This window comes from Rhinolophus ferrumequinum, chromosome 11 (assembly GCF_004115265.2).
Source record: "Rhinolophus ferrumequinum isolate MPI-CBG mRhiFer1 chromosome 11, mRhiFer1_v1.p, whole genome shotgun sequence".
Taxonomy (NCBI): Eukaryota; Metazoa; Chordata; class Mammalia; order Chiroptera; family Rhinolophidae; genus Rhinolophus; species Rhinolophus ferrumequinum.
Window position 1 is genome coordinate 70,988,599 of NC_046294.1, and position 23,017 is coordinate 71,011,615.

Genomic DNA, 23,017 nt, shown 5'->3' on the forward strand with positions numbered 1-23,017 from the left:
AATATGGTATGAGATGTGTAGGTATGCATCGAAGTTCTCTTTTTTTTTTTTTTTTTGCATATGGATATCCACTTGTTCCAGCACCACTTGCTGAAAAGAGTATCCTTTCTCCACTCAATTGCCTTTGTACCTTTGTTGAAAATCAGTTATTCATATATGTGTGCGGAGGGGTGTTTCTGGATTCTCCATTTGTCTCATTGTTCTGTTTGACAATCTTTATGTCTACTTGCTTTAGCTGTATAGGAGGTCTTGAATACTTGAAGTGTTACTGCTCCAACTTTATTATTATTTTTCAAAATTGTTTTGTTTATTCTAAGTCCTTTGCATTTCCATATAAATTTTAGAATCAGTTTATCAGTTTCTACTAACAAGCCTGCTATAATATTGACTGGGATTAAATTTACATAGATTGATTTGGAGAGGAATTGATGTCTCATCAACACTGTCTTCCATCTTCCCATGAAGATGATATATATCTCCATTTCTTTAGGCTTAATTTCTCTCAGCAATATGTTTAAGCTTTCACTGTAGAGGTCTTTCACATCTTTTGTCAGATTTATCTCCAATTATTTCATATTTTTTGATGCTATTATGAATGGTACCTAGATCAGTTTTCTATTGATGAGAAATAAATTACCAGAAACTTAGCAGCTTGAATATCACCCAGTTATTACCTCACAGTTTATGTGGGTCAGGAGTCTGGGCATGGGTTAGCTGGATCCACTGCTCAGGGCTCACTTGGCTACAGTAAATGGGTCAGCCAAGCCTGCGTTCTTACCTGAGTCTGACAGCACTCTTTCAGTTCATTCAGATTAGTGGCAGAATTCAGTTCCTCGCAGCTTTTAACTCATGGTGGCTTCCATCGTCTCTGAGGTCAGCAAGAGAAATTTACTCATTTACTTACTTTTTAAAGGTTTCTGTTTGATTAACTTAGATCCACTCATAATTTCCATTATGATTAATTCAAAATAAACTGATTTCGAGATCTAAATTACATCTGCCAATTCACTTTTGCCATAAATGTAACATAATGATGGGAGTGAAATCCATCATTTTGACAATCTCATCCACATTCCAATGGAGGAAATGATACAAATTATGTACACTATTGGGAGGGAATTTTGGAGACCATTTTATAATTATGTGTAATTTTTGTTTTATGTTGTACATTTCTAGTATTAAACAAGTTTTTTTTTTTTAATTGAACTGATGAGGGTGAGCATCCTTGGTGGTTTCCTAATTTTAGGTGGGGAAAAGCATTCAGTCATTGATCGTTAAGTATGATGTTAGCAGCAAATTTTTTCATAGATTTCCCTTATCAGATTGAGGAAGTACCCTACTATTCCTACTAGGCTGAGAGGTTTATTAGGAATAGATGTAGGTTTTTGTCAAATGATCTTTCTGGATCTGTTGAGATGATCATATGTTTTTTCTCTTTTATTTACTTTGTTAATGTGGTGAATTACATTAATTGAGTTTGAATGTTAAATTAACCTTATATTTCTGGGATAAACTCAGTATATATATATATATATATATTATATATATATATATATATAGATCTATACTTATATAGATCTATATAGATATAGATATGTATGTATGTATATATATATTATATATATATAATATATATATACTTTTTGTTTGTTAAAAGCATGTTTAGAATTTTAAAAATCTCCATTCATGGGGAATATTTGTCTGTTCTCTTTTATAATGACTGTCTGGGTTTTGTATCATAAATTTCAAAATTAAATGGTATATTTTTATATTAATAGTATAAAATAAAAAAGTAAAATAAAATTTAAGTCTCCACAAATACATGTATTTTGGCATGAGCTATTTTTTGGTTTTTGTCTCTCCACTATGGCAGTGGGATAGCATGCAAAGGAAACCATGAAGCTTCCTTAATCGTGAGAAGGTAATTGACTTTTTTCAAGTCTCCTCTAGTTTTTATAGTAAATGAAGGAATTATTCATTCATTTACAAACATCTTCCTACAGTATGTCATTAAACATTTTGCTTTGTATGTTATTTTATACTATATACATTTTCTACACTATCACATTTAATGCTCATAAAACTTCATGATGTAAGTATTATCTCATTTTTGCAGATGAGAAAATTGAAACCTGAAGTCATATACCTAGTAATTTGTAGAGCCATAAATCAATATGTGGGCTTCTGATATCAAATCTAGTGCTGTTTTTCACTTTACACATTGTGTTTCTCTATTTTTTTTACAATTCCAAGTGTTGAGTAGTTGACGAGGTTCATGGAATAGTGTACGAGGAGAAACATTTACTTGATCTTAGGCCACAGAAATATGAGTACATTCAGAAAGGCATGTTGAACCACCCAGACTTATGATTTGATTCAGTTTGGAATTTTTTATTGTTTACAGAACTTTGAGAACTAGAATTCTTACGTATTTACAAAAGGATGATTATAGCTTAAAGTTGTCACTTGATGTGAGTACACAAAGGTCACTTCTCTGACCTACTTGGCGCACTCCCTTTGGTTCTGAATCCAGTTCTCCATACAATTCTTGGGTTATTTTGGCTCCTCCACAGATATACTGACCACCCATAAACATATACCTGCTTTTTTATACCCATGTCAGGTATGATATATTTTGGCTCTAACTAACAGGATACTCCACAAAAAGTGACCTATGTAACAGACATTTATTATCTCACATGACAAGAAATCCAGGGGAAAGTAGTTCTAAGGTTGGTTAATGAGTGGCTCAGTGATGTCCTCAAGGTGCCAAACTCTCCATCTTTCCAGTCAGCTAGCATCAAAAGCTTGGTTCCCTATTGTCCTAAGATGGCTACTGAAGCTGCAGGCATCAGTTTGATATGAGCACATCCAAAATTAGGAGCAAAGAGAGTTTTCCTGGCATGTTTCATCATCTTTGTTTTGTTTTGTTTTGTTTTGTTTTGTTTTGTTTTAAATCAAGGAAGAAAACCTTATCCGAGAAGTTGACTCCACAGACGTTCTGTCAAGACTTATTGGCTAGAACTAGGTCATCTGCCCACCACTAAACCAGTTACTCAAGGGGAAATTTGATTAGATTAATTGTGATTCATCTCCTGCAGCTGAGTCCACTGCTCTGAGTACTTGCCACCAACTTGTGAATAAAATTGGGGTTCTGTTAAAGAGGAATAGAAGTAGGGATATGGCTGATGAGAATTCAACAAATAGTATCTGATATTATACCAAAGTCTCATTTCCCTCAGAATCCTAAATGACACTCAATCTAAACTGAGAAAGAAATTTACACTAATGTTTGAATGAGTTTAATAGCCTACAAACCTACCTTAGAGATATTGCAGTTAGGGTTCAGACCACCACAATAAAGGAAATATAATAATAAAACGAGTTGTAATCATTTTGTTGGTGGTGGGTCTTGTCTTCAATTTGTGAAGTATAATAAAGTGAAGCACAATAAAATGAGGTATGCCTGTACTTATTCTTGTAAATATAACCTTCACAATTTGCCTTTATTATTTTTTATACATACATACATGTACATGTGTTTCTCCCCAATATAATACTTTAAAATGACCATCAACTCAAAATATCCTTTTATATCCCTTGAAGTATTCTTCAACTTTGTACACTAATTACTGGGACTGTGGTCCTCTTTTCTTTGGGTCTGCAGTTTGGCATATAGTCCTCCAGAACTTATGGGTAGATGCATTTGTTACATTTTTGTGTCCTTGGAGTGACATACACTTACATAGGTGACTTGTATTAAAGTTTTGAAATATTTTATTTTTAATTTTATAGTCTAGCTTTCTCTTCTTAATGTGGTATGATTTTTAGGAATTTTTCCAAATTATCAACACATCTATTTATGTAATGTTATAGGATAACGAATGATTGGCAAATAAAACTAAAGATAAAAGTCTGTCAGAGTTAATCTACAATGGATACTGTTTAATAGGAATATGCATTCATATTTAAATAAATATTAAAATGAATATTAATTCACTTTGTTCTATTCAGGAGAACGCTACTATGATATTGTGAACAAGCATTAAGATCAAGAAACAGAAGGTAATTCTTTTACTGCATTCTGCAATCAGATCTTTTAGAGCACAGGTCATAAATACCAGCTATTTATCTTAAAATTTTTATAATTATATAACATCAAGTTTATCTATCTAAGATAGGGTAAAGGCATATATTGCTCTTCTGGATAATTTTGATAACATATACAAAAACAAATGCTATGTAAAATATCTATATATTTTCTTGATTAAACACCAGAAATGATACTTTCCTCATGAAGTTTATAAGAAGATCAGTAGTAATTGTATAGTTGAGGTTAAATAAGAAACTGTGATAATTTTAAGTTTAAAGCTATACTATATGAAACATAAAGGAATGCTTTCTCTATTAGATTTACAGTTATACTACATGTCAGTATTGTTAATATTGAAAAGGATATTGGAGTGGATTCCGCCCTCCCAAAGAGTATATACATATAATCCATATAACTTGCAAAATATATAATAAATAAAATAGAAAGAGCAAATTCAGGTGTAACAATAAAAAATTCTTGCTTGATGACAGACTGTTTCTGGAGCTGCAGATATTTTTTAGTTGTGAGTCAAATTTATCACAAATTTCATTTTTCCGGTATTTTTACTTCTCTTTTAAACTTATCAATTCATGAGTATTTGACATCTTGCTCCCTTGCATATGTCATCAGTTTGGCTCAAATAAACTTTTATAAAAATTAAAAATAATACTAACCAATTCATTGAAAATGAGGAAATCTAGGCTTAAAAGAAGCCATTATCTTTTTACAACACCAATTATTGTGAAATCCCACTATAAACAGCGTAGTAGCCAAATTTAGAAAATAGAAAACACAGTAGTATTCCTCATCATAATTAGCTACCTATGTATACACCAATCCTAATGAGCAGAAATAAAAAAGGAGAGGGTCTCAAACTGTAACAGTCATTTATGGTTTACTCCTATGGGGAATCCTACCCCTGCCCTCTTTTCTCGTACTTTCTCTATCCCTGTGCTGCTTCTCAACCTGATTCCTGCATTTTTGTAACAAAAGACTTCCACCTAAAGGAAGTCTTTTACTCTCCTCTCCTAGATAGTTAGTTACCTTCAGTTGAGTTTGGTTTTCATTCTACCCATATTCTGCTCATTTCTCTTCCCAAAGTCTGGATCCTTACCCATGAAGCAATGAGAGAAATAAAGTTTATTAGTAAAATACTGTACTTATAAAAATGTTTGACATAAGATAGCCTTTGAAATACATTTTTGAAAATAAAAACTTTAAAGAATTAAAACTACTCTAACCATGTAAATAGCCACAAATTTTCTCTTTAACTCTTAACTAGTGTAGATGAGGAAATAGTGATGAACACTACTTATAAAGGAAACTAATTTTAATTTTAGAATTCAAATAATGTATCCATTCCAGATGGTGTATAGTCTTCCTCCTTCTCCCTTTCTTTCATCCACAACTTTAAATCAATAGTGTTGCGTTTCTTAGTTTTTTTTTCATTGTATTCTTTAATATGCTTCTACATTGATTTTCAGGTTCATCTTATATTCTTTGACTCACTGATTCCAATGGATCAATCATAGAGTATTTCTATTGTTCAGCTTTTCTTCCTCTACTCTTTTTATTTTAAATTTTTATCATTCATAAATACAGCATTCTATCTTGTAATCCTTATCCCAGCGTTTGTTTTCATTGGCTAAAAATATCTAATGTGCTTTGCTGCAGATTCCACAGCTATGCATCCTGGTTTGTCTTTTAGTTTCCAAAAAGTGAACAACCTTCAATAAGTTCTTACATGTTCAAAATTGTTGGTCTTCTATCTTTGTACCTGAAGGAGTGCTTGGCTGGATACAAAATCCTGGGGAGTTACTTTCCTTGTGTACCTAACAGGTGTTGCTTCTCTGTCTCCTGACTGTGGAGAAGTCTGATGCCATTGTCTTTTTCTTTCTGTTGTGAATTTTTGTCTGGCTTCTGAAAGAGCCTTTCTTTGTAACTGAAATCTAATAAAATTTCCAAGATAAATGTTAATGTTGACTATCCTGAATCAGATTTTATGATGCATGGTGTGTTGTTTCCATAAGTAGATTCAATTATTTTAGGAAAGTATTTTCTGGTTTGAATTATAGTTTAAAATGTTCATTCTGTTCTGCTGTTATCTTCTTTGGGGACTCCATTTATACAGGTATTGGGTCTTTTTTTCCTGCTTTACATGTTTATTTTCTTTCTAATTTTACTTTTTCTTTCTTTCCTACTTCCTTCCTTCCTTCCTTCTTTCTTCCTTTCTTTCCTCCTTCCTTCCTTCCTTCTTTCCTTCCTTCTTTCCTCCCTCCCTCCCTCCCTTCCTTCCTTCCTTCCTTCCTTCCTTCCTTCCTTCCTTCCTTCCTTCCTTCCTTCCTTCCTTCCTTCCTTTTTGATATTTATCTTCTATAACCCTTACAGTATTTTTTATAGTATATTAATTTCCTAGGACTGCTGTAACAAATTATCACAACTTTGATGTCTCAAGACAACAGAAATTTATTCTCTCACAGTTCTAGAGGCTAGAAGTATAAAATCAATGTGTGAGGAGGGTTGTGCTTCAGATTCATTGCTGAAACTGAAGATTCTAGGAAAGACTCCTTCCTTGCCTGTTCCTAGTTTCTGGTGCCACCCAAAAATCCTTGGCAGCTTTTATCTGCAGTTCTACAATCTCTGCCTCTGTTTTCACATGGCCTTTTCTCTTTGTGTTCTTCTGTGTCCTCTCTCTCTCTCCCTCTCTCTGTCTGTCTCTCTCTCTCTCTCTCTTTATAAGGATACCAAACATGAGATTTAGGGCCTACACTAATCCAATGTGATTTCATCTCAAGATCTTTAATTACATTTGCAAAGACTTTATTTCTAAATAAGATCACATTCTCAAGTTCCAGAGGTTAGGACTTGGACATGTTTTTCGGGGGACACAATTCAACCCACTACACATAGTGTCTATGTCATTTGTTCTCCTCCAATTTTTTTAAAAAACTTTTTTATTTGGAAATAATTTCAAGTGTAGAGAAAAATTTCAATAAGGGTGCAAGAAATCCCATATACTGTTCACTCAGATTCTATAGCATTTGTCCTGTTTGCTTCATTATTCGCTTAATTTTATCTAATCTAATCCATCTGTCTAATCTATGGCATTATATCACTTATTTATCTATGGATGTAGATTTTTTTTTCCTGAACCATTTGAGATTAAGTTGCACAAATCATACTGCTTTACTCCTGACTTCTACAGTGTGTATTTCCTAAGAACAAGGACATTCTTTTACATTAACAATGTGTTTATCACCTTCAGGAAATTGAACATTGACATAATACTTTACCATCATATTCTAAATTTTGTGAATTGCTCAACTCATACTCTTTATAACACTTTTTCCTCAGTTTGGGATTCTGTATTAGATTTAGTTGTCAAATCTTTTTAGTCTCTTTTAATCTGGAATTGCTCCTCACTTTTCTTAATCTTTCATGACTTTGATATTTTGAAACGTAGAGGTCCTTAAAAAAAAAAAAGAATATTCCTCATTTTTGGTTAGTCTGATGTTTCCTTATGATTAGATTCAAATAAACCATCCTTAGTTGGAGCACTGCATAAATGATATTGTGTCTTGAGAACATCACTTTCAGAGGCACTCATGGCCTATCTGCTCCTCAATGCCAACATTGATTTTGATCACTTGGTCAAGGTATTATTCAGTTTATCCACCACGTAGTTTCTCTTTTCCGCTTCCAATCATTATTATTATGGTTGAAAATTTTTGGTTTTCCTACTCCAACTTGCTTTTCACCTTTAATCAATCAGCAGACTCCTGTAAGGAGAAGTTCCCATTCATTCATTCATCCATCCATCCATTCATTCATTCATTCATTATTTACTTGTTCATTATCAAAATGGGTTCCTATTTTTAAATTTTTTATTTTTAAATAACGTCTTCTTTTCAGTACTCAAACTGTCCAGATTTGGCCAGTGGAAGTTCCTGTATACTATCTCCTTTGTTCTTTTATCATGCCTCAATTGTTTATTTTGAATGCTTTCTTACTTTACGATTTAATGTTCTAGGATCATTTTGCATTTCCTGTCCCAGCCATTCAATTATCCATTTTTCTGAGAAAACTTGGTCCATTTTAGTGGAAAATGCAATTAGAAACCAATACCTAAGCACTCAATGTGTTCATTGATGCTGGAGTGTCATCTTTGTTTCTAGGACCTTTTAGCAGAGCTGAGAAATGTGAGTGTGTGTACACATATGTGCATGTAAGTGCATATGTAATCTATGATCTGTATAATATATGTATATGATCTGTATATGTATATATAACTTAATATATAATCTAGTTATTTTTCTATGCAGATATTAAAGACCACTAGTTCTTACTTGTATCTACAAATCTAATCAATCTACATAGAGCTTTCCTTGCCACCCTCCATTCTGTTTGTATCTCTCCTCTTTTATAGTAAGAACCCTGGTTCCTAATAACATCAAAGCATTCAGGTCACTTATCTATTTCCTCAATCCAACAGTATACTTAAAATAATTTCAGAATCTTTTTGTCCATACCACTATAAAAAATACCTACAAAAATTAAAAATTTTTTGCTGTTCCTTCCCATCTGCTCCCCTCTCCCAGCTGAAGAGCTATTGTTAAATACTGTGTTTAAAATTTGGGGAATTTGTTCTTTTATTTTCTTTCCAGTATTATTATGTTATTCATTTGAAATATAGTTGTATACATTGGTATCAGTTTGCTTTCAGTTTTAGTTTTAATTTTTTGTCCTTCCACTTGTTGGTGATTTATTTTTATATCTAGAATATGTAGAACATTAACAAGCTTCCAGAAATCATAACTATAAAAAAGTTATACTTATTTAGAAAAATGTCATGCCTTCCTCTGTCCCTTTCACCCTCACGCCAACCACTATTGGTAGCCAATTTGTTTGTTTTCCAGTTTATCTTTCCTGTGTTTCTCTTTATAAACATAAGCAGATAAATTTGCTTTTTGCATTTCTCCTTATTTAACATACAAAAGGTAGCTCTCTTCACTTAATAACATATCCTGGAAATCACTTCATGTAAGTTCATATAGATCTTTTTCATTAATATTTATCACTGCACAGTCCTTTACTGTGTGTACCTAACCTATAGTTTGTGGAGTAACAGTTTCCTATTGTTATTCTTTTTCCAAGATTTTTAAATGAGAATAAGTGTGAATTTTGTCAAAGTATTTTTCAGTATTTATTTCCCTTCAAATTTAGTCTTGATTTCTGAAAAATTTTTGGCCCTTTTTCTTCTATTTTTTTACCTGAATTTTTCAAGTTCTTGATTCACCTCCTCCTATTGTCACATGATCACCTACTATTTTCTGGCCATTTCTTCCCTGAGTTTTTGTATTTTTGCTCTGTGGCCTTCCTTCAGAATAGTATTTGTTTCATTATTTCTCCAATAAATTTTGGCTTACAGTTTTTTTCTGATTGATGACAATATTCTGGTGATTTATTTTTCTATAGGTATGTTTTGTTGCTTTTTTCTCGTTTTAAAAACATGGCAATGTCGAGTGGATATGGTGTTTATTCCTTTTCTATTTCTCTACTTGATTAAGTTTTATTTTTATAGGCTAGCTTTTTACAAGAAGCTCATGTTGAAGAAAGGGAAAGACTAGGGTAATCTGGCGCGTCTACATCTCAAAGCGTCCCACCTCTTGTAGTGATGGAACTCTGTGAAACCATCATGTCTCCTCTATTTCTTGAACCTGAACTGGCTCAAGGAGGTTTCTATTGCCATATCTAAACTTTTTCAGGTTCTACTCTGCCCTTGCCACCAAGGGACAGCCTGCCTTTGAGGTCTCCCCCTTAAATTTAGAAGATGTATTTTTTATGAGTTTATGGTCTACCATCCCTGGCTAACTTGTGAGCCCCCTCTCTCCTCCTCCCACTGTGCTCCTTAACCCTGCTTATAGCAGTTCCTTTTCAGAGTGGGTCCGACCCTCTTCAGGGTTTGTTTATGTCTTGATGGCTTTTGAGATCTGCTAGTTATTTTCCCATGGCTCTCCTACTCTTCCCTTGACTTTTATCAGGTCCCATCACAGTTTTCTGCTAGGTTCTGCTACTGATTCTGTGCTGGGAAGGATTTATACACAAAATTTGTAGTTTGGAGGGGTTTTCTCTGTCTTCCACCTTTGTTGAAAATTGAATTTGCATTTTTCTTATTGTCCTTGTTTCCTGTGGCCTTCTGGAGAAGTGGAATGATTCATAACTGAGCTACCACCAAGGTTTTACTGGAAGTTGAAACATACTTTACAATATTTTCTCTATTTTGCTTGTCATGTGACTCTAGATCAGTTATTTAAACTCTTTGCACTCCTGTTGCCTCATCTTCAGAATGAGTTAGTTAATATTTGATAATTGAAATACTAAATTTGGTATACTATCTGATATGTGCTAAATGTTCATTAGATTGTAACTGCTATTAATAAAAATGATGATGACGATGATCCTGGGTGTCCCAGTCTGGATACTTACTGATAGAGAAGTGGAGGAGCTGGTTCGAATTCATATGAAGTTTTTAGGAGAGATATTATGAACTTTCTGATTTGTTATTCTCCCCTTTCCTTTCATTAACTGAATCTAGAAATGCTTGGTTTTATTGGGTAAAAGTAATGCGAAAAATCATGAAACATATGATCATTTAATATTTATGGCTAATTGCCATGCAGAAACGTAACAGTTAAGAATAGAATTAGGGATGTCCAATTAATTTTATTATATATTGATTATAGTACTAAACCAGTCTATGTCACCTTACTTGGCTCAACTTCGATTAGGATAAATGCCTTTTCAGAATTAAGTGCAAGCCAATGAGATATCTGTGCCTACATTATTGTGTGTGTGTGTGTGTGTGTGTATTAAAATTGTGCATTTTAATCCACAATTCATGATGATTTGGATACCTGAACAAAAAAATTGCTTTTTCCCTACCGGGATGCCTTCCAACCTCCTTTTTTTCTTTTTTGCCAAAACATTTATCAAAGCTTTCAAAGTCACCAACTTGTTTTCAATTATTCTTGCCTCTCAAGAGATTTGGAACTTAGTTTGTATTTGAAATGATTGTGTGTGTTTTCTATATTTATATGTAATATTAGTTTAAAAATTAGAAATTCTCCACAATTCCATTGATATCTCATCTTAAAGTATTGTTCCTATTACTGAAAGCCTAAATCAAATATCACTTCCTCTGTGACGCCTTCCTTTACTCTCCCAATACAATTAGAGAAATTTATTTTTCTATTGGAGCACTTTCCACATTGTGCTGCGTTTTGTGCACAGCACATGACATGTAGTTCAGAATCGAAGGAGATAACATTTGTTATCTTCAATTAGACACTATGTTTCTTCAGATGTGGGCTGTGTCTTTCACATCCTCAGAACCTAGCATGGTGCTTGGCATTGAGAGGCACTCAAAGATATTTGTCATATGAATGAATGCATTCCTGGAAAATGCTCTTAAAAGTAACTTTTGATTCATTAAAATTTCCTCCCAGTAAATGTCACGATAACATTGAAGATGTGATTCTTAACTCTAAAACATGAAATTAGCTAGATGTATGACCCAGGCAAGGCAATGTAATCTCTAAGGGCTTCATGTCCTCATTTATAAAATGAAGGGTTTGGATAATATGATCTCTAAAAATCCTTGGAGCTTCAAAATTCTGTAACTATGACACCTAAAAATTGAATAAATGGGTGAAGGTGGTGTGAAGACTTGTTTTCAACCCTACTTTCTCTACCAACTTTTTTTCTGGAATGACAACAGTTAAAGTAAGCCCACATATATTGTCTAGAAGGATCTATTAATGCATATCTACAGGCAATGAATTCTAGAAAAAAGAGAACAGATAGAGAGAGTCAAAGACCCACTAGCGAGTGGTTTGAATTGATTGTGAGATTGCCAAATTATGGAATATTATGCAGCTATTAAAATTTATATAGAGACAATAATGAGATATTATTTCACACCCATTCAAATGGCTAACATTAAAAAGACTAATAGCAAATTTTGATAAGAATGTGGAGCAACCACAACTTCTATTTATTGTTGGTAAAAAAATAAAACGCAACATCAAACCACTTTAGAGAAAAGTGTGGACATTTTTTAAGAATTAAACATATACCTACCCTGTGATCTAGCAATTTCTCTCTCAAGTATTTTAAAATGTACTTATTTAAATTAGCATACAGTAAGATGGACTTTTTCTTTGCCATAGAGCTTTATGAGTTTTAACACATAAATAGATCATGTAATCAGTCTATAATTAGGGTACAGTTATAGCACCACTAAAATTTTCTAGTGCTACCCCTTTGTAGTCATTCCCTCCCCCAACCCTACTCTTGGCAACCACTAGTCTGTTTTCTTTCCTTATTATTTTATTTTTTCCCCGATATGGAATCATATAGTATGTAACCTTCCAAGGCAGGCGTCTTTCACTCAGCATAATGCCTTTAAGATGTATCCAAGTTTTTGCATGTATCAATACTTCTTTCCTTAAAACATTTTTCTGAGTACTATTTCATTTTATACATGCACCACAGTTCGCTTATTAATTCACTCATAAAGTATATTTGGTTTCCAATTTTTGATGATTATTTGGTGTAAACATTCGTGTACAAGTTCTTGTATAAAGTTAAATTTTCTTGTAAATATTTCTCTAGGCTAAATACCTAGGAGTGGGATTACTGGGTTATATGGTAAGTTTATATTTAACTTTGTAAGAAACTGTCATTCTTTTTTTCAGAGTGTCTGTACCAGTTTGCATAACCACTGACAATGTATGGGATTTCCAGTTGTTCCATATGCTTATCCCCACTTGACCATTGTAAGTATTTTTCTATTTTAGTCATTTGAATAGGTCTGTTGTGGTCTCTCACTCTAGATTTCCCTGATGGCTGATAATATTGAACATTTTTAATATATTTATTTATAATCTATACCCTCTTGGTGAAGAGTCTGTTCAAGTCTTTGGCATATTTTTTTATTGGGTTCTTCATCTTGCTGAGTTTTGAGAATTATTAATATATACTCCTCTTCATTGGATATGTGATTTGTGAAGAATTTCATTCTGTCACTTGTCTTTTCATTCTCTTAAAAGTGTCTTTTACAGAGCAAATGTTTTTATCTTAATGAAATAAAATTCATTTAAATTTTATTTTTTTAATTGTTTTTGGTGATATATTTAAGAAATTTTAGTCTAACCTCAAACCACAAACATTTTCTTTAGAAGTTTTATAGTTTTAAGTTTTACATTTAGAGCTATGGTTAATTTTGAGTTAATTTTTGCCTAAGATGTGAGATTTCAGTCCAACTTGATTTTGTTGTTTTTGGGTGTTCAATTGTTCTAATACCCTTTACTGAAAAACTATCCTTTCTCTGAATTGTCTTTGAATCTTTGTAAGAAAAAATCAGTTGGTTATATATGTCTGAGTCTAATTCTGCCTCTATTCTCCTCATTGATTTATATATCTATTTCTTTACCAATACCACACTATTTTGATGATTATATTTTATAGTCATTCTGAAAATCAGGTAGCATGGGTCATCCAATTTTATTTATTTTTATTTTCAAAATTGTTTTGGTTATTCTAGGTGGTTTGCCTTTTCATATAAATTTCAGAATCAGTTTATGTACAAAAACCTTGATGGGATTTTTACTAGAATTACATTAAATCTATAATTTGGGGAGATTGTCATCTGTATGATACTGAGTGTTCTTCTAATCTACAAACACAGTATATCTGTCTTGATTTAGATCTTCTTTATTTATTTCATCCATTGGGTAGTTTTCAGCATATACCTATACATGTGTTATAGGATTTATACCCAAATAGTTGTTATTATAAGTGGCATTTTAAAAATTATGGTTTCCAGTTGTTCATTGCTAATATATAAGAATATAATTGACTTTTTTTTGCTTTCTTTTTTTTTATTAGTTTCAGGTGTACAAAACAATGTAATAGTTAGACATTTATATTCCTCCCAAAGCGATAACCCTCCTCCCCCAATCTACTTCCCCTCTGATATCGTATATAGCTGTTACAGTTCCACTGAATCTATTCCTTACACTATATTCCACATCCTGTGACTATATATATATGTATATATGTGTGTATATATATATATATATATATATACACACACACACACATTATACATTCTGTGGCTATATATATATATATATAATATATATATACGTATATAATATATATATATATATACTAATATATATATAAAATTATAGTTGACATTCATTTTATTCAGCTTCAGCTTCAGGTGTACACTGCAGTGGTCAGGCACCTACACCATCCATGAAGTGGTCTCCCCTAATAAGACAAGTGTCCAGCAGATACCCTATAAAATCTTTACAACGTTATTGATTGTATTCCCCAAACTGTCTTTTGTATCCCTGTGGCCATCTTGTGGTTACCGACTGTGCTTTCTAATCCCCTCACCTTCTCCCTCATCCCCACCCCCTCTCATCTAGCAACTCTCCGTTTTTTCTCTGTATCTCTGAGACTGTTTCTGAGTAGTTTGTTCATTTATTGTGCTCTTTAATTCCACATGTAAGTGAGATCGTATGATATTTGTCTTTCTCTGTCTGACTTATTTCACTTAGCATAATGTTCTCTAGGTCCATCTATATCATTGCAAATGGTAAGATTTCATTCTTCTTTATGGCCAAGTAACACTCCATTGTAGACATGTACCACAGTTTCTTAATCCAGTCATGTACCTATGGACATTTTGGTTGTTTCCATGTCTTGGCTATTGTGAATAGCACTGTAATAAACATAGGAGTGCATAAATTTTTTCTAATTAGTGTTTCGGATTTCTCTGGATAGATACCTAAGAGTGGAATTGTGGGGTTATAAGGTAGTTCCATTTCCAGTTTTTTGAAATACCTCCATACTGATTTCCATGGTGGCTGCACCAATCTGCAATCCCACCAGCAGTGCATGAGGGATCCCTTTTCTCCACATCCTCGCCAGCACTTGTTTGTTAATTTATTGATGATAGCCATTCTGACAAGAGTGAGGTGCTTATTTGCATTTCTCTGATAATTAGTAACATTGAGCATCTTTTCACACGTCTATTGGCCATATGTATGTCCTCTTTGGAGAAATGTCTGTTTAGGTCCTCTCCCCATTTGTTAACTGGGTTCTTTGTTTGTTTGTTTGTTTGTCTGGTGTTGAGTTGTATGAGTTTTTAATACATTTTGGATATTAACCCCTTATCAGATGTATCATTGAAAAATATCTCCTCCCATTCGGTAGAACGTCTTTTCGTTTTGTTGATGGTCTCCTTTGCTGTGAAAAAAATATTTTAGTTTGCTGTAATCCCATTTTTTATTTTTCTTTTGTTTCTCCTACCCAAGGAAATATATCACTAAAAATATTAGTATGGGTAATGTCTGAGAGTTTACTTCCTATATTTTCTTTTAGAAGTTTTATGGTTTGGAGTCTTACACTTAAATCTTTAATGCATTTTGAGTTTATTCCTGTATATGGTATAAGAAAGTGGTCCAATTTCATTTTTTTGCATGTATTTGTCCAGTTTTCCCAGCACCATTTATTAAATAGACTGTCTTTACCCCAAGGTAAATTCCTACTTGTTTTGTCATAGATTAAATGACCATGTAGGCATGGATTTATTTCTGGGCTCTCTACTCTGTTCTGTTAATTTATGTGTCTGTTTTTATATCAATGCCATGCTGTTTTGATGATTATGGCTATGTAGTATAATTTTATATCAAGTAGTGTGATATCTCCATCTTTGATCATCTTTCTCAAGATTGCCGTGGCTATTCGGGGTCTTTTACGGTTCCATATAAATTTTAGGGTTATTTGTTCTAGTTCTGTGAAAAATGTCATTGGTACTTAAAATAGCAATTGCATTGAATCTATAGATTGTGTAGTATGGAGATTTTAAATTATTAATATATTAATTAACATAGTCTTTCTTTCTATGGGCATGATCTATATTTCCATTTATTTATATCTTCTTTAATTTCTCTCTTCAAAGTCTTACAAATTTCTAACTAAAGGTCTTCTACTTCCTTGGATAAATTTATTCATAGGTATTTTATTTTTTTGATGTAATGTAAATAGGATTGTTTTCTTACCTTTTCTTTCTGCTAGTTTATTATTGGTGTATAAAAATGTAACCAAACTTCTTTATCCATTCATCTATCGAAGAACATTTTGATTGTTTCCATGTGTTGGCCACCATAAATAAAGCTGCAATGAACATTGGAGCACACATGTCTTTATTTATAAATGTTTTCAGAGTTTTTGGGTAGATACCCAGGAGAGGGATTGCTGGGTCATATGGTAATTCTATTCGTAATTTTTTGGGGAACCTCCACACTGCCTTCCATAGCGGCTGCACCAGTCTGCATTCCCACCAATAGTGTAGGAGGGTTCCTTTTTCTCCACAGCTTCTCCAACACTTGTTACTATTTGGCTTATTGATGATAGCCATTCTAACCGGGGTGAGGTGATAGCTCATTGTGGTTTTTAATTGCATTTCTCTGATGATTAGTCATGTTGAGCATTTTTTCATATGTCTATTGGCCATTTTTATGTCCTCTTTGGAGAAATGTCTCTTCAGGTCATCTGCCCATTTTTCAAATGGGTTTGTTTTGTTGTTGTTGAGTTGCATGAGTTCCTTGTATATTTTGGATATTATCCCCTTATCAGAGGCACTGTTTGCAAAAATCTCCCATTCGAAAAAAAAGTATAGTCTGATGTTTTAGGATGAAGTGCTCTATATATGTCAATTATGTCCATTTCATCTAATGTGTCATTTAGGGCTGCTATTTTATTATTTATTTTCTGTTTGGATGATCTATCCATAGCTCTCAATGATGTATTTAGGTCCCCTAGTATAATTGTGTTTTGATCAATTTCTCCCTTTAGTTCTGTTAGCAGTTGCTTGGTATATTTTTCAGTGTTCCCTGATTGGGGGCATAAATATTGATGACTGTTATGTCTTCTTGTTGTATAGTCCCCTTTACCATTATGAAATGTCTATCTTTGTCTCTTGTTACCTTTTTTACCCTGAAGTCTGTTTCATCTGATATCAGTATGGTACACCTGATTTTCTCTGGATACCATTTACTTGGAGTATTAATTTCCACCCTTTCACTTTGAGTCTATAGTTGTCCTTGTAGCTGAGATGCGTCTCTTGGAGACAGCATATGATTGGGTTTAGTTTTTTGATCCAATCTGCTACTCTGTGCCTTTTTATTGGTGAATTCAGTCCATTTACATTTAGGGTGATTATTGATATCTGAGGATTTCCTATCATTCTATCTTTAGTTTTCTGGTAAGACTGTGTCTCCATTGTTTCTTTGCCTTTTTGTTGTTGTCTATTATTTTTGTTATTGTCTATTATTTCTGTGTGGTGGTATTCTATGATGTTTCCCTCTGTTTCTTCTTTTATTACAGTATATATTTCAGTTCTGGATTTTTTTTTTTTTTGAGTGGTTACCATTAAGTTTATGTAAAAGAAAGTTTGATATTTAGAATATTCCATTTTCTTCAGCATGCTTACTTTCTCCATTCCCATATTCTGGTTCAGGCCTTTATTCTCCCCCTTTTTATGTTTGGTTGCCACAAATTGTCCCTGTTGATGGTGGTCGAATAGCCTCCTTTAGTATTTCTTGTAGTGCATGTCGTGTATTAGAAAATTCCCTCAGCTTCTGTATGTCTGGAAAGGTCTTTATTCCTCCTTCATAAAAGGATATCTTTGCTGGGTATATTATTCTTGGTTCATAATTTCTCTCTTTCAATACTTTGAATATTTGATTCCACTGCCTCCTGGCTTGTAGAGTTTATGCTGAAAAATCTGATGATAATCTAATGGGCTTTCCTTTGTAGGTTACCGTCTTTTCCCTGGCTGCCTTGAGGATTCTTTCTTTGTTGGTGATTTTAGACAGCTTCAATACAATGTGCCTTGGAGCAGGCGTGTTGGGATTGAGGTTATTAGGTGTTCTATTTGCTTCTTGGATTCGAGGATCCAGTTCTTTCCACAAGTTTGGGAAGTTCTCATTGACTATTTGTTTGAATATACTCTCTGTTCCCTTCTCTCTTTCTTCTCCTCTGGTATGCCCGTTATTCTTATATTGCTCTTTCTGATGGAGTCAGAAAGTTCCTGTAGGGTTCTTCATTTCTTTTAAGTCTCAAGTCTCTTTCTTCTTCCATCCATGTCATTTCCAGATTTCTATCTTCGATGTCACTAATGCTTTTCTCCATCTAGTCAACTCTACTACCTAAGCTGGCTATTTCATTCTTAATTTCTTCTATTGAGTTCTTCATCTCCAGAAATTTTATTTGGTTCTTTTTTAAACTTTCAATCTCTTTTGTAAAATGTTCATGTTGCTCTTTGATTGTGTTTCTGAGTTCATTAAACTGCCTTTCTGTGTTTTCTTGCATCTCGTTGAGTTTTTTTCAGAACAGCAATCTTGAATTCTCTGTCATTTAAGCCACATATTTCCATATATTTAAGTTCATTTTCTGGAGACTTTTCACTTTCTTTTTGAGCTATTTGTTGCCTTGGTTATTCATGACAATTAATGCTTTATTATTTATCTTCCTAGACATCTACAGGAGTGGGTTCTGCAACAGGTTGATAGGAAGATCTCTCTTTTGTTTTCCAGTACATGTTGTTAGAATGTTTTATTTTCTCTCCAACTGCAGCCTATTTTTCTCTCACATTCTAGTGTTATGTTTTCTCTGCACTATTCCAGCTTCTCACACAATTGGGGGATTCCCTGGAAGGTGGGCTTCTCCTCTGTTAACAGTTTACCTGGGTCATAGGGCGCTGCCTCCGTAGGAGGATCTGGAGAGCTTCAGTAGTTTCAAAGCTCTTCCTGCACCAGATTCATAGCCTGTGTGTTTCAGCAGCTCCGTTTACTTTTACAGGGATCCACCCAATAGTGGTGGACAGGGTCCGGGTAGGTTGTGAGAGGTGGCCCAGAGCAATGGCAGCAACCACCACTACCACAGCCAGTCCTGCACCCAAGGCTGCCTCCCCTTTGCTTGAACTAGTTGGGCTGTGAGTCTGTGTCTGTGGACCACAGTTCTCAGAACTGCAAATATTCTGTTCATTTGATCTGATACTGCTATTGTTCTGCTTCTAGCACTGAGCTGGTGGGGGCAGGTGAACTCTGGGAGGGTAGGACTGGGGTAGCTAGGCTCAGTGCCTAAGGCTTCCATTCTCTGCTTGGCAGTTAGGGCTTAAAACACCATTTTCAGCCTTCTTCCTTAAGTCTTTGCTCTAAGGTCTCTGCCGTGACCAGTGGGTTCAGCCATGAGCGTTGGGTTCAGCCATGTTATATGCTGACCCCTCAGGTGGGACTGTGGGCCATAAGTGGAGCACTAGTATTGCGAGTTCTTCCCTCTCGCAATACAGGGAGCTCGGAGTTCCGAGCCATATCTGTGTCCTGCTCCCACCCAGCCCTACATCTCCACACTTCCTGCTTCCCTTCACCCCACTTACCCAATTTGCCCACCTTTCGGTGATTTCAGTTGTGTGCCTCTTAGTCTTGCCTGTCTGCTGTGCAAAGAGTCCTTTGTGGAGTTATAGTTGTTCAATTTGTTGTAAATTCCAGGGGAGATTTCAAGAGGCTCACCTCACGCCACCACTTTTATGACATAATCCATTTTGTTTTAAAGACCCAATCCATTTGTATGAATTTTCTTAGTTTTTCTTCTTCTGAGAATATCTTTATTTCACATTCATTTACTATCAATCAGTTATTGTATTCTTCAGTTCTAAAATTTTTGTTTGGAACTTATTTATATCTTATATGTATTTGATGATACTTTATACCTTTTATTAATTTATAAAGTATGTGGGTTGACCTCTTTGAGCATTTTTATATTAGCTGCTTTGACGTCTTTGTCTAATAATCCCAACATCTGTGTTTGTATTGGCATCTGCTGATTATATTTTTCTATACAAGTTGACATTTTCCTATTCATTGAATATGGAGTAATTATGGATTGTATTCTGAACATTTTGAATATTGTATTATGAGACTCAGTGTCTTGTTTAAGTCCTATGAAAAATGTTGATATTTTTGGTTTAATCGGTAATTGACACACTTTGTTTCAGGCTGTAACTTAGGAATGGCATATTTCCTATTGTGGTTCAATGTCATTTCCATGTATAAAGCTTTTGCAGTGCTTTTGGATCTATCCTTGTGCTAAGAGCTGATAATACAGCGCAGTAGCTTTTCTCATGGAACTTTTCTTCTAGTAGGGAAGACAAAAGCAATTAAACAAGGAAGTGAAATTAAATGCATTACAAGGGAGGTATAGATAGCTGTGGGAACATATCTCCCATACATGCTTACCTATCATTCATCCCTCAACACACTGCTGTTAGAACCCTGTCACTTCAGTTTAATAAAACTCATATCCCCAAAGCCACAAAATTTACTGTAAATACTAGGTTCAAGGAAATTTTAACCCTATCTTAGATGATTTCCCTGACATTAACTTATAAATGCGTATGTTTTAAGTTAATAATCACGTCTAAAATAAGTTATAGGTTTAAATCACCTATACAAGCTGATTTAAATCAGTTGTGTAAGCTCAGAAACTAACATGACATAGTATTTAAAGACTTGCTCTGATATATATTATCTATCACAAGGTCAAGCACATAGTAGACATTTAACATGTACTCTGGAAGAAAGAAAGATTAAACAGATCACTCAATAATTTTGATTGAAAAGGGAAGAAAACAGTAAAAACTACAAGGTCAAGGAAAGATTTTATTTGATTTCTCTTGTAAGAAGAGAGCAACTTGAAAATGTGTATAGAGTGAGGGGAAGGAGACTATGGAAATGGACAGATTGAAAATACAGGGGGAGGAAGGAGTGAGATCCTGGAGGACATGGGAAGGAGATGACATTGAAACCATAGATGGAGAGATGGCTTTGATCACTATCTACTGTGTATACACACTCTGTTCCCGTCATTTCTGTTTTCTACCTGCCCTTTTAAGGCTTTAAAACAATTGGACTAGAAAATCCCTATGATCTTTTCTAGCTTTAATATCATGATTCTTAGCCAGCTTCCCTGCAGATAGTATTTATTAGTACAGAACTGTCTAGTCAGGGGTAATTAGACACATAGAGTAAATTTAGGAAGGGAATCAAAAAAGAGCTTTTTCTTTACTGCTGAATTCAACTACTAGTACCTTTCTAAACATCACATATTAAAATCTTTTGTTTTCCTGCACAATGTGCAATCTCTCTCACTAGACATCCGTTTTCTTCTACTATCAATTTTGAAATAAAAGTGAGTTACTGCTAGAAAAAAGGTAAAAAGAATTATTTTGTACTGATCAATCTAAATTATATGTAGAACTAAACTATATATAAAAAGCTTCCCATTTATAGATAGATGTTTTCAACTATAGGTATTAGAAATTATGTATGAAACTAAAGAGGACACTGGTATGATTCTATATATATATATATATATATATATATATATATATATATATATATATATATATTTAGTATCTAGAAAATAAAACTATTTTAAAAATTATTTGATATTTTAACATCTTTTTTTAGTATCTAGAAAATAAAACTATTTTAAAAATATTAGGTATTTTAACATTAACAGTTATTAGTGTTTCCGATTTTCTGAATGGACTGTGTAGATTTCTGAAATTTAACTAAGCTTTAAGAGAGAAATACAACTATTTACATAACTAAGGCCCAAGAAAGATGTTCCCCCATCCTGGAAGGATATCCTGGAGATGGCAGTGAGGAAGCAACCTTTCTGGGCAATCAGATCAGCTAGGTCAAGATTATTTTCACAATTATTTTTCCTTTGTCACTCCTTCCACATATTTTGTTTCACACAATTATAAAATAGTTATTGCAAATATGACATAATAAATCTTACTATCCTTATTTTTGCTCATATATAATATACCAGGGTTTGGGATAATTAGCAATGTTTTAAAAATTGTATATTCCATCTTTATATCATGTTTCCCACCTAATTCATTGCCCTTGGTATGTACATATGTATTTCCATTTTAAATTTGAATTTTACCTATAATCTATATGAACAGTTTTAATCTCCATCACATAGAAGAAAGATATCCAGGAGAAAAGTTGAGCTGTATTCAGAGCTATTTCAGAATTCTTTAAAGATTTTAATCTCAAAAAATATTTTTCATCTGTTTACTAATGTCCCTTTTTTTAATTGCACTACCTACTTACCTGTTAATTAACTTCTTTTCCTCATTCCTTCCTTCCATTTCTTTATTAAACTGGTTTTCATCTTTACCAATAAAGCTCAAGACCTTGGAGAGGACAATGACAAGAATTTGTGTAGAACGATAACTGACTGAATACTCAGAGTGAAGCTGTTAATTGGAGATGCCAATTGACTGAGAGACTAGAGTAGAAAACCTGCCTTAATGTGGACAACAAAAATGCAGAGATCAGAGAAGAGGTAAATGGGAAAGGGAAAATAAAAAAACAAGAGAAGGAGGAAGGCTTGGATTCCTCCATAGTATGGATTCCTCCATAGCAATAGAACCCAAATAACTTGGAGCGATTTCTTCTTCTGTGACTTTTATTTCTCTTGTGGAGATTGATATGTGTAGGTAGCTATTTATAACGAGGAATACTATTATGCTTCCTACCTTTACACGTTTTCTGTATTGGTTAAATTGACTTTTCATAATAATTGAGATGATGAGGAGATAATAACTCCATCTAAACTCAGATGCTGCATTTTTAAAGAGATGATCTAGTTTTATAAAGAAAGAAAATAATAGACAAATAGAAAATATCTTTGTAAATAATGGATTTGGCAATGGAGTTGGAAGATTTTGCAATCAATTTTATTTGATCAATCTGAAGTTTTATT

General features: G+C 33.6%; 1 long non-coding RNA gene across 1 annotated transcript; it reads left to right on the forward strand.

Moving 5' to 3' along the window:
* The first annotated feature begins 1,802 nt into the window (after positions 1-1,802).
* On the forward strand, positions 1,803-22,781 carry LOC117029925 (uncharacterized). The gene is made up of 3 exons (XR_004424315.1): positions 1,803-1,921; positions 12,850-12,930; positions 22,438-22,781. It is a non-coding gene; the product is annotated as an uncharacterized LOC117029925 (long non-coding RNA).
* Positions 22,782-23,017: the final 236 nt, after the last annotated feature.